Raw genomic sequence first — 13549 nt, forward strand, 5'->3', positions numbered from 1 at the left:
TTTCCTTATTTGAATTAGATCACATGGTTTAATAGAGAGTTTTAAAAGTTTTAAACTTTCCTTTTTTAACCATCCTCATGGTTTTAGCAAAAAAGAAGAGAAATTTTAAAATTAAAATTTTCTATTCATATTAAAAAAGGAAATTTTTTAAGAGAAGGTTTAAATTTTAAAACATGGTTTTAATTTTTAAAACTTTCCTTTTTAACATCCACTTTAGAAAGAGAGCTTGTAAAATTTTATAAGAGGATTTCTTTTTGTAAAATTTTATAAAAAAATTATTATTATTCCTTCCTATAAGTGGCCGGCCACCCTTGCTTGGTGCCCAAGCAAGGGGCCGGCCAAATCATCATCCAATCAATCCATGATTTGGCAATTGATTCAATCAAGAGGAAAGAAAAGGAAAAAGAAAAAAGAAAAAGGAAAAATAAGAGGAAGATTTTAATTTTTGTAAAAATTCTTCCCTTATTTGCCGTGGGTAAGTAATATAAAAGAAGGGATGAGGAGGCCTCATAAGACAACAACTCTTATTCTCTTGGTGGAGACTCTCTTGGTGGCCGGCCCTCTCTCCCTCTTCTTATCCCCTTGCTCTCTTTTGTTCCCTTGAGGTGGTGGTGGCCGAAACATAGAGAAGGAGAAGAAGGCTTTTGGGTGGTGTTCATCTTGGAGGATCGTTGCCCACACGACGTCTAAGGCGAGGCGAGGAATACGGCAGAAGATCTTGTGGTCATTAGCTTGCAAAGAAAAGGTATAACTAATAATTTTCTTCCGCATCATGCTAGTTATTTTTTCTTTGTTAGAATTTCAAACACAAGAGGCATTAGATTCTAGTTTTTCGGATTTGCTATTCGAATTTGTGTTTTTTTGTTTTTCAAATTTGTGATTCGATTGTTCTTTTTGGTTAAACCTAGAGTTATATAAGGAAATTAAATATTAGCTTTCCTTAAAAGGCTTTGTCTAGGAAGTGGTGGTTGCTCCCATATCCAAGAAGACCTAGTGTCTCGCCATGTTTAACTTAGAAGCCAATTTTGGAAATTAATATTTAATTGAATTTATAACATAGGTGGATTTGGATCAATAGTGTTAAGTTCCGCTTGCGATCCAAGTCTAAACCATTAAGAACAGATAAATTAAATTTTGGAATCAATAATGTTAAGTTCCGTTTGCGATTCCTAATTTAACTTCTAAAGAACACAATAGGTTATTTAGGAAAGGTTCGACACTTGTACAAAATTTTGGTACAGTGGAACCGGTACGATCTTCCTAGGACTAACCAACAGGGTTAAGTTGAGTCAACCATTTACATAGTCATTAGGACTAAGTGTCTAGATAGAGCGTTCTTCTTACGTTCTTGTGTTCCAGTTATAGAGGTGATTAGCCACTATAACTTACGGAACCTTGTTTACTATACCAATTCAGTAAACATATATTTATGTGTTGAATTCTATAATAACTTAGTGAGGGTAGATGATCTCACTTACGTTACTAGGGTAGCTGGTACAGATATGGCATTATCTCCTACTATTATCCAGGACTTCTTAGAATTACGACCATCTACGTGTCGTTTTTAGTGTTACCCCCTAGGGATCTACCATTTGGTGATCCCTACTCACACATCACCCTGAATACGATTTATTCGTATTTTTTCGGAGGGGAGCGTGTACCCACCGTCACTATGTTTAGGTTAGTTGGCCTTCGAGTTCATGACTATGCACTGTATAGGGTCTTAGTTTACTGCATACTACCATTATCCACTCGCGACATAGCTATGATGCGTTCATTCCATTCCTTTTTGTTGTTCGCACTTTGCCATAGAGTAGACATAGATATTAGTCTACATATATTTCAGACCATTATCTACGCAGTTGGATATGTCACCAGCGCTCGAGTTTATATGCCATATTGTCAGATTTTGACGGCATATTTTGCTCACCGCCAGATTAACGTCACCCGAGGTAATGTTCGGGCCATGACTGAGTTCGACGTCATAGGATCTAGGAGTTTCTCATTAGCGGGTGTCCACGTAGATGAGGATGACGGCGTCATGTCTTGGCGGAGGGGGCCACAGCACCGGCCAGACCCAGATGCCCAGGAGGCAGCAGAGCATGATGAGTTTATGGTTGCATTGTTCGGCGACGACGCTCCAGCTCCGGCACCAGCTCCACCTCCAGGCCGAGCACCCCGTCCTACACAGCGCACTCTAGGAGATAGAGTTGCTGGACTCGAGCTATCCATGACGAGTCTTCGGCAGGAGGTCTCAGACCTGAGACGAGACGCGAGACAGGACATCTCGGACCTGCGATGAGACGTGCGACAGGATATCGCGGATCTTCGACACGATCTATCTAGTTCCCGCGAGGATGTCCGGACCCGTCACGCTGAGTTGATCGAGATGTTCCGTTCCTTCAGAGCCAGACCACCCGGATCACACCCCTCCTCTTCATCTTGATAGACATCCCGACCATTATGTATATTTTATCATTGTACCTTGACCTTGAGTTATGACATTTTGGACTTCACCTACTTAGGTATATCTTAATATAATTGATTCTGACTTGTCTAATAGACTAGGAATTTTAAAATTATTTTCAAAAATGGTCATTTTCAAATTCTAAGGTAAAATACTTTTATGTTTTCAAAACTTCCTTTAGAATTTCAAAACCATTTTAGCCTTAGACTAGAAAAAATCCCTTAGAAATCATGTTCCCCTAGGATCGAGATGTTCCGTTCCTTCAGAGCCAGACCACCCGGATCACACCCCTCCTCTTCATCTTGATAGACATCCCGACCATTATGTATATTTTATCATTGTACCTTGACCTTGAGTTATGACATTTTGGACTTCACCTACTTAGGTATATCTTAATATAATTGATTCTGACTTGTCTAATAGACTAGGAATTTTAAAATTATTTTCAAAAATGGTCATTTTCAAATTCTAAGGTAAAATACTTTTATGTTTTCAAAACTTCCTTTAGAATTTCAAAACCATTTTAGCCTTAGACTAGAAAAAATCCCTTAGAAATCATGTTCCCCTAGGACTAGTACTTGAGCATCTCACCAACACCCTAGGTCTACCTTGCTTGTGATTGACAAACATAGAAAGGGGTGAGATGCATAGGTCAGTTGCCTGGACTTAAGATGTTTATGTCAGTGCATCGATATAAGTCTGGGCGTTAAATACAAAACAAACATTGATCAAGTTAAGTTATTCAGTTTAGTTAAACACTAACTGATTATAATGCACTTAACTTGACTAACCAAGTGAAAGCTGCTATCTTCTGATAGTTAGTAAGTACCTAATTGGTTAGACAGTTGTTTTAAATGTCAGGTTTAGGGGGAGGAATAAATCAACTTATTTTCATACTTAGTACCAAAATTATTTTCTCCGCTTTAAAAGTAATGTCTTTTCTTAAATTTTTTTTTTAAAATCTGATCTTTGGAAATCTAATTTGATCAAATCTATTTTTTTAAAAAAAACTAAGCTTTTAATATTGGATTTTATAAACTAAGATTTTGAAAATAGAATCTTTTGCAAACTTAGATATGAAAAATAAATTTTAATTACTTTTGAAAAGTAGATTTTTCAAACTTAGTTTTGAAATTTTGATTTTGAAAACTTATGTTTGAAAAGTGTTTCAAAGTTAAAATTTATTTTGAAAATTTAAAACTTGATCTTGAAATTTGGAACTCATACACTTATGTTTTGAAAGTTTGAAATTTTAAAACTTGGTTATGTTGCAAAAATTATCTTTTGAAAATTAATCAATACTAAGTTATATTGCTAAATTAGCTATCTTTCAAAACTTAGTCATTTTACAAAAGTTAAGAAATAAAAGTTAAATTGACTATGTTTTAAAATTTAAACTCCCCCAAATCAACTTGACCTTATTTCGTGCAATACTGGCTGTATTCTTTTATTTGCATTTTTTTTCTATGTTCATGTTTGATGAATGTTAAAGGGGAGGGATAGGTGTTTAAGTTAGTGCAACAAAAATATCAAATTTAAAATCTAACTTAAAAAACCCTATAAACGCTTGTTTTTACTTGCATATTTTTTTACTAAGTTAACCAGGTTGTCATTCCATCAAAAAGGGAGAAATTATTGGTGCGGTTAGCACTAACGGTCTAACTTAGGTTTTGATAAATGACAAATTAGGTTAAGTTAGGTTTGTCGTTGTCTAACACTCTGATCGAGTGTGCATGCGAAGTCCAAACAGGTCGACGGGCTGACCGGATGTCTGACACGAAGCCTAGCAAGGTCGATGGGTCGACCGGATAGCTGGCACGAAGTCCAAATGGGTCGAAGGGCTGACCGGACATTTGGCACGAAGTCCATCTAGGTCGACGGGCTGACCGGATAGCTGGCGTGAAGTCTAGACGGGTCGAAGGGCTGACCGGACGTCTGGCAGGTAAGTAAAGGTAAGTCACTGGAGGGGAGTGACTGTGAGGACGCATTCCTGGGAAGAGAACTTAGGCGTCGATCCAACTTAGATCCATTTCGAAAATCTAAGTTGAGATCGTGACTAGATTCCGGTCTCGGAAAGACGGAATCTAAGTCATACTCTTTATGTTAAAATTATAAACTGTGTTAATACTTTGTTTTGCAGGATATACATTATATATTTACCTCGGACTAACCTTGTCTTGCAGGAGAAGGAGTTTCTAGAGAAAGGAGGTCCGAGCGCCCGGAGGTCCGAGCGCCCGGAGGCAAGTTTTATCCCCAACGCGTCGTCGACACATGGAGCTCTCTAGTTGGGCCTGCTACGTCACACCAGGGCGCTCGGAAGGGATCCGGGGTGCCCCGAGCATCCTATAAAAGAAGGGTCAAGGGTGGAGCTTCAATACAGAACTCAGAACTCTCAGACTGCTCTCTTGTGCTCTTGCGACGCTGTGAATCTCCGACAACACGCCATTCCTTTAGTTTCTTTTCTTATCGGTATTATTCTGTTTTACTAATTAATTCCTGTACGTCAATTTTTGTAAACATTCTTTCGAATTATTAGTGATTGCCCAACGAAAGTACTCAACGAGTACGAGCCTTGGAGTAGGAGTCGACACAAGCTTCGAACCAAGTAAAAAGAACTTGTGTTAGCCTTGTTTCTTTTCACTTATATTTTTCACTACGCTTAACTCTTTTTGACGAAAGTTTTATTCGATATTTACCCCCCCCCCCCCCTCTATCGAAATTCAGGGTCCAACAATATACTCTACATCCTCATATGTCTACAGGCTCTACTCCCGTCACCCACGGTGCTCTGCTTCCTTCAATTGTTATGGATTCTGCTCCCTTATATGGTCATGGGCTTCACTCCCTTTGACAATCAGGGCTCAGATTATTATCTCCCCCCCCCCCCTCGCTCCACGGGTATTTGAGAGTTGAGGGATTGACTTGGACCATCAGCTGGCCGACAGAGTACTTCCCGGTCGGGCTTTTAGACTACTTCTCGGTCGGGCTCCCAGACTACTTCCTAATCGGGCTTCCAGACTACTTCCTAGTCGGGCTTCCAGACTACTTCCCAGTCAGGCTTCCAGAGTACTTCCCGACGGGCTTCTAGACCAATTCTCGGTCGAGCTCCCAGACCAATTCTCGGTCGGGCTTCTAGACCAATTCTCGGTCGAGCTTCTAAACCAATTCTCAGTCGAGCTTCTAGATTAATTCCCAGTAGGGCTGCCAGACTACCTCCTGGTTGGGCTCCAGACTCTCGCCCCAGCGCGAGTTATAAGTGAGCATGCTCTCACGCCTCCAGACTCTCGCCCCAGTACGAGTTATAAGTGAGCATGTTCTCACGCCTCCAGATTCTCGCCCCAGTGCGAGTTATAAGTGAGCATGCTCTCACACCCAACGACCTCTCGGTCGGGATTCCAGACTCTCGCCCCAGTGCGAGTTATAAGTGAGTATGCTCTCATACTTCCAGACTCTCACCCCAACGCGAGTTATAAGTGAGCATGCTCTCACGCCTCCAGACTCTCGTCCTAGTGCGAGTTATAAGTTAGTATGCTCCCACACCCAACGACCTCAAGGACGACATTCTAGATTCTTGCCCCAGCGCGAGTTATAAGTGGCCATGCTTTCACGTCTCCAGACTCTCACCCCAGCGCGAGTTATAAGAGAGCATGCTCTCACACCTCCAAACTCTCACCTCAGTACGAGTTATAAGTGAGCATGCTCTCACGTCCAATGACCTCTCGGTCAGAATTCCAGACTCTCGCCCCAACGCGAGTTATAAGTGAGCATGCTCTCACGCCTCCAGAGTCTCGCCCCAGTATGAGTTATAAGTGAACATGCTCTCACATCCAACGACCTCTCGATCGGAATTCCAGACTCTCGTCTTAATGTGAGTTATAAGTGAGCATGCTCTCACGCCTCTAAACTCTCGCCCCAGCGCGAGTTATAAGTGTTAGAGTATATACTAAAAGCCTAGCTTTTTGTAAACATTTATTTTGAAATAAAAAATCACATTAGTCAAATGTCTACATTTATATGCTAAGTGTAGTTGTTCAATTAATTTATATTATAGATAACATAGTGTGTAGTGTCACATACAGAAGATCATGTTATCAATTCCTTATAAATTATAAATAGTAGCTCGCGACTAAGATGAAAAGGAACAAACCATTGGAATAGTCGTAGTGTAATTTGGTATTAGTTTATCTTAACTATAAAATTACACTAGTACACTCAAAATGTATTAAGCTAGATCATTTAAAGTAAGTTTTTTTATACTACCTTAATAAAAGAACTATACTTTTGTTATTATGGAAGTGTGTGCTCTTAATCCCGATATAGTAACAAGCACGTGTACTTAGTATTTATTTCTTTGACTTATCAAAGGGTGAGATTTAGCTCGATAAATCAAGAGACCCGATAAGTTGAGAAATGATATTATTTATAGTGTGTGTTGTTGATTATAGAAGGAAATTGTGTCCTAGTAATCTAGGTTGATAATGTCCCCAAGAGGAGCTCATAAGGATTGTCATGTAAACCCTACAGGTGGACTTAGTCCGACATGACGATATGGTTGAGTGGTACTACTCTTGGAGCTAGATATAAATTAAGTGAGTTGTCAGTAACTCATTTAATTAGTGGACATTCAATATCTTAAACACAGGAAGATTAACACACTCATGATAAGAAGGAGCCCAGAATATAATTTGGGATTGGTGCGATAGTTCAATAATAATTCTTTAGTGGTATGAATTATTATTGATAAAATTAAGTTCAGTGTTCGGGGCGAACACGGGAAGCTTAATTTCATCGGGAGACTAAAATCAATTCCTCCTCTCGGTCCTTATCGTAGCCTCTTATTTATAAAGTGTTATACCCACTCATACCCACCTTCTTACCCACCTTCTTACCCATCTTAAGGTGGTCGACCAAGCCTAGCTTTGAGCCCAAACTAGTGTCGGCCAAACCAAGGTGAGTTGGTTTCATTAGGTGGTCGGCCCTAGCTTGAACCCAAATTTGGTGTAGTTGACCACATTAAATTTAAAAAGATTTTATTTTTAAAAATCTTTCTTATGTGGAAGTTATGATTTTAAAAGAGAGTTTAAAATTTAAATCTTTCCTTTTATAGCTTTTTACAAAAGATTAAGTGAAAGGTTTGATATTTTTCCTTATTTATAATTAAAAGGAAGATTTAAATTTTTGATAAAACTTTTCTTTTTTGTAACAATCCTCATAATTTTAAAGAGAGTTTTAAAATTAAATCTTTCCTTTTATAGTTTTTACAAAAGATTAAGAAAAGATTTGATATCTTTCCTTATTTGTAGATTGAAAGAAGAATTTTAATTTTAGAGAAAACTTTCATTTTGTAAATCATCCACATGTTTTAAGAGAGAGACTTTAATTTATAAAAGTTTCCTTTTATGACCAACCTTGAAGGTTTTTTTTTAAAGAGAAATTTTTATTTAAAAATTTTCGGAAACAAATTAGGAAGTTTTAATTTTGTGTTTAAAACTTTCCTTATTTGGAGGGATTAAGGTGGTCGGCCATATAAAGTTTGAAAGGGAAATTTTATTAAACTTTCCTTTCATTGGCAAAGAGAATAAGGAAGTTTTAATAAAACTTTCCTTATTTGCCAAGACCAAGGAATATAAAAGAGAGGGTAGAGGTGTCTCACCTCATAACAATATCTCTTCTATTGGTTCCTCTCTTCCTTGGTTGTTGGTCGGCCCCTCTCTTCCTCTCTATCTCCTATTCTTCTTCCTTAGCCGGCGGCATCTTCATCTCAAGGAGTTTTTGTTGGTGGCCAGATATTGTTAGAGGAAGAAGGAGAGATAGGAGACTTTGTTTCTAGCATCCCTTGAAGCTTGGTGGTGGTGGTCAAATCTCATCTTTTCTTGGAGATCTTGTGGTGGCTGAAACTTGTTGGAGAAGAAGGAAGCTTGGGTGATTCTCGTCTCAGTAGATCGTCGCCCACACGACGTCCGAGATAAGAAGAGGAATACGATACAAGATCAAGAGGTTGTTGCTTACAAAGAAAGGTATAACTAGTAATTCTATTCCGCATCATACTAGTTTCTTTGTATAGGTTTTAAAATATCAAACACAAGAGGCATATGATTCTAGGTTTCGAATTTGTGATTCGAGTTTGTGTTCTTTTCGTTTCTTTTTCGATATTGTAATTCGATTGTTCTTATTGATTAAACCTAGAGTTACTATAAGGAGATTGAATATTGAATTTCTTTAAAAGGCTTTATCAAGGAAGTGGTGGATGATCCCATAATCAAGAAGGCCTAGTGTCTCGCCATGTTTAACCTGGAAGTCGATTTTAGAAATAAATATTTAATCAACTTTGTAACATGGTTGGACTTGGATTAATAATGTTAAGCATCGTTTGTAATCCAAGTCTAAACCTCTAAGAACAAATAAGTTAAATTTGGAATCAATCATGTTAAGTTCCGCTTGCGATTTCTAATTTAATTTCTAAAGAACACAATAGGTTGTTAGGAATGATTCAGGACTTGTACAAAATTTTTATACAGAGGAACCGGTACGATATTCCGGGTATCAACCAACAATAAGTGAGCATGCTCTCACGCCTCCAGACTCTCGCCCAGTGCGAGTTATAAGTGAGCATGTTCTCACACCCAACGACCTCTCGGTCGGGATTCCAGACTCTCGTCCCAGCACGAGTTATAAATAAGCATGCTCTCACGCCTTCAGATTTTCACCCCAGCGCGAGTTATAAGTGAGCATGCTCTCACGCCCAATGACCTCTCGGTCGGGATTCCAGACTTTGGCCCCAGCGCGAGTTATAAGTGAGTAGGTTCTCACGCCTCCAGACTCTCATCCCAATGCAAGTTATAAGTGAACATGCTCTCACGCATCTAGACTCTCGCCCTAGTTCGAGTTATAAGCGAGCATGCTCTCGCGACCAACGACCTCCCGGTCGGGCTCCAGACTCTCGCCCAGTGCGAGTTATAAGTGAGCATGCTCTCGCGACCAACGGCCTCTCGGTCGGGCTCTCGCGGCCAACTACTAGTCAGTCGAGTTTATTCCCTAGTCAGGCACTCATCTCACTCGCCGCTCTGCCCGACACTCCTCGCACTCACCGTTCACTCGCCACTCTGCCCGGCACTTGTTGCACTCACCGTTCACTCGCCGCTCTGCCTGACACTCCTCGCACTCACCTCAATCGCTGCTCTGCCTGACACTCCTCACACTTGCTTCATTCGTCGCTCTGCCCGGCACTCACCATTCGCATTTCGATCATCGCTATTGCTCTGTCGACATTTTTAGGTCTCTTGGTCACATTCTCTGATCACCGGATCGACATTTTACTGTCGCCTGATCGCGGTTACTGTCGCTCGGTCGACATTTTCTCGGTCACGCGTTTGACACCGCTCGTCCATCGTCTTTCGACCCTCTCGACATTTTCTGATTGTCTGGACATCATTTTTCGATTGCCCGGTCGGGATTTTTCAATTGCTAGGTCGACATTATTCAATTGCCCGGTCGCGATTTACTGTCGCTCTGGTCGGCATTTTTCTCGATCGCACTCACGGTTCTACTCGTCCATCATTCTCTCTATTGCCCGGTCGCGATTTACTGTCGCTCGGTCAACATTTTCTCGGTCGCGTGCTTGACACCGCTCGCCCATCGTATTTTGACTCGCTCGGCATTCTCTCTATATTGCCCGGTTGCGATTTACTATCGCTCGGTTAGCATTTTTCTCGGTCGCGCTCATGGCTTTGCTCGTTCATCATTCTCTCTATTGCCCAGTCGCAATTTACTGTCGCTCGGTTGGCATTTTTCTCGGTCACACCCACGGCTCTACTCGTCCATCGTTCTCTCTATTATCCAGTCGCGATTTACTGTCGCTCGATCGACATTTTTTTGATCATGCCCTCGGAATCCTTTGCTCATCATCTTTCGACTCGCTCGATATTCTCCCTATGGCATGGCCGACATTCACCTCATTTCTTCGCTTTGTTCGGCGCTCATCGTTCGCATCTCACTCGTCGCTCTGCCCGGCACTCATCGTTTGCATCTCACTCGTCGCTCTACCCTGCGCTCATCGTTCACATCGCACTCATCGCTCTGCTCGGCGCTCATCATTCGCATCTCACTCGTCACTCTACCCGGCGCTCATCGTTCGCATCGCACTCGTCACTCTGTCCGGCGCTCATCGTTCGCATCTCACTCGTCACTCATCGTTCGCATCTCACTCATCGCTCTGCCAACTGCTTGTCATTCGTCGTTATTCGTTTGATGTTATACGACAAGCCCAGCGATCGGACTATGCATTCAGGACAGATTTCTCTTTTTGTTTGGTTGAGTCTAGTCAGTCGGACTTGCTCCGCCTTTGACTAGACTTGAAGGGGAGACTTGTGATATGGATATGACTTAAGGGTAGAGGAGGAATTAGGAGGGGGAAGGAGGGCATTTTGATCATTGTACTATAGCAGCCCTTTTAGGGCACTGTTCACCCGTGGAAAAGGGGGGCTCTCCCTTCCGCCGCCAGGGGGGTGTTCGTGGTTCGTATCTGCCGCCATGGGACCAGCGACGTCGCTCGTCGAACACCGATCGTCATCTATGGCGCTTCCAACGTCCACTTCAGCAGCCACCTCCTCTTCCTTCTCAGGTCATCACCGCCTCACAGAAACATCATCGGACTCGTGTTGTCACTGTTGCATAGCACGTGGAGCCACTTTCTCCTCTCCACACTGTCGTCAACATCGCTTCTCTGCCCCACGCGCGCCCCGCGACCCTTGTCGCTTCCGGCCACCGCCTCCTCCCTCTCACGCTCACCTCTTCACCGATGCTAGCAGGCCTCTCTGCCCCACGCACGCCCCACGACCCTCATCGCGAACGCCACTGCCGCTCCCTCTCTCGACGCTACAACCTCCTCCCCTTTCTCTTCTCCACGCTGCCGCCAGCACTACCTCATCTCTAGGCTGACAGCCTCTGTTGTCGGAGCAATCCCCTCTTACCTCCCTCACCGTCTACCCGACTACACAGCCTCCTTCGGCACGCTGGTAGTCCGAGCGTTGCCCCCGGTTCTACGTACTTCTTCCTCGGTCCGCCGGTGGCCAAGGGTCACCTCCCCTTTGTTAGTTAATACTAGGAAAATGTACCGGTTCCACTGTACAAAATTTTTTTGTACAAGTGTCGAACCTTTCCTTAAATAACTTATTGTGTTTTTTAGAAATTAAATTAGGAATCGCAGACGGAACTTAACATCATTGATTCCAAATTTAACTTATCTGTTCTTAATAGTTTAGATTTGAATCGCAAGCGGAACTTAACACTATTGATTCAAATCCACCTATGTTATTAATTCCATTAAATATTAATTTCCAAAATTGGCTTCCAGGACTGCATGACGAGGCACATGGCCTTCTTGGATATGGGAGCAACCACCACCGCCTAGACAAAGCCTTTTAAGGAAAGCTAATATTTAATTTCCTTAAATAACTTTAGGTTAACCAAAAAGAACAATCGAATCACAAATTCGAAAAAGAAGAAAACACAAACTCGAAAATTAAATTCGACAAACTAGATCTAATTGCCTCTTGTATTTAGAATTCATACAAAGAAAAATAACTAGTATGATGCGGAAGAAAACTATTAGTTATACCTTCTCTTTGTAAACTAATGACCTCAAGATCTTCTGTCGTATTCCTCGCCTCGCCTTGGACGTCGTGTGGGCGACGATCTTCCAAGATGAACACCACCCAAAAGCTTCCTCCTCTTCTTCTAAAATCCGACCACCACCACCACCAAGGAGAAGAGAGCAAAGGGAAAGGGAGAAGAGAGAGGGGCCGGCCACCAAGAGATCTCCAAGCAAAAGAATAAGAGTTGTTTTTCATGAAACCCCCTCACCCCTTCTTTTATATTACTTGCCCAAGGCAAATAAGGAAAAACTTTTTACAAAAAATAAAATCATCCTCTAGTTTTTCCTTTCCCCTTTTTATTTTTCCTTTTCTTTCCTCTTGATTAAATCAAACACCAATTTTGATTTTGTGATGATTTTTATTTTTTTAATTATGGTCGGCCCCTTGCTTGGGCACCAAGCAAGGTGGCCGGCTACCTCATCAAGGAAAAAGGAAATATATTTTTTAAAATTTTACAAGAAGAAAACCTCTTATAAAATTTACAAGCTCTCTTTCCTAAAGTAGGAATTAAAAAATGAAAGTTCTAAAAAATTAAAACCATGTTTTAAAATTTAAAATTTCTCTTATAAAATTTCCTTTTTTAACATGATGATAGAAAATTTTAATTTTAAAACTTATCTTCCTTTTTTTTTCTTAAACCATGAGGATGGTTAAAAAAGGAAAGTTTTAAAACTTTTAAAACTCTCTATTAAAATATGTGGCCTAATTCAAATAAGGAAAGTTTTAAAAATTAAAATCTCTCTTTTAAAACTCATAGTTTTCTACAAAGGGAAGATTTTAAAAATTCAAAACAACTCTCCCTTTTTGAATTATAGTGGTCGGCCCCTTCATGATTGATCACCAAGCAAAGGACCGGCCCCTATAGAAGAGGATGTGGTCGACCCTTGCTTGGTCACCAAGCATTGGACCGGCCTACTTCTTGGACACCAAGAAGAGTCTTACATTTGGATGGACTTGAGACTATAATGAGCCTACAACAGGGACCTAGAGGAGAGATTGGTTTTGGCCTTCCGATGAGCTTGAGTATCTCGTGCTTGCCCCGAACACACAACTCAAGTTCATCAATAATAACTCATTCCACTAGAGAGTTATTATCGCACTACCGCACCAATCTCAAATTACATTATGGGTTCCTTCTTATCATGAGTGTGTTAGTCTCTCTGTGTTTAAGATAACAAATGTCCATTAATTAAATAAGTTACTGACAACTCATTTAATTAATATCTAGCTCCAAGAGTAGTATCACTCAACTTCATTGTCATGTCGAACTAAGTCCACCTGCAGGGTTTAACATGGCAATCCTTATGGGCTCCTCTTGGGGACATTCTCAACCTAGATAACTAGGGCACAGATTCCTTCTATAATCAACAATACACACTATAAGTAATATTATTTCCCAACTTATCGGGCATATTGATTTATCGAGCTA

The sequence above is a fragment of the Zingiber officinale genome, chromosome 4B, assembly GCF_018446385.1.
Source record: "Zingiber officinale cultivar Zhangliang chromosome 4B, Zo_v1.1, whole genome shotgun sequence".
NCBI classification, from domain to species: Eukaryota; Viridiplantae; Streptophyta; class Magnoliopsida; order Zingiberales; family Zingiberaceae; genus Zingiber; species Zingiber officinale.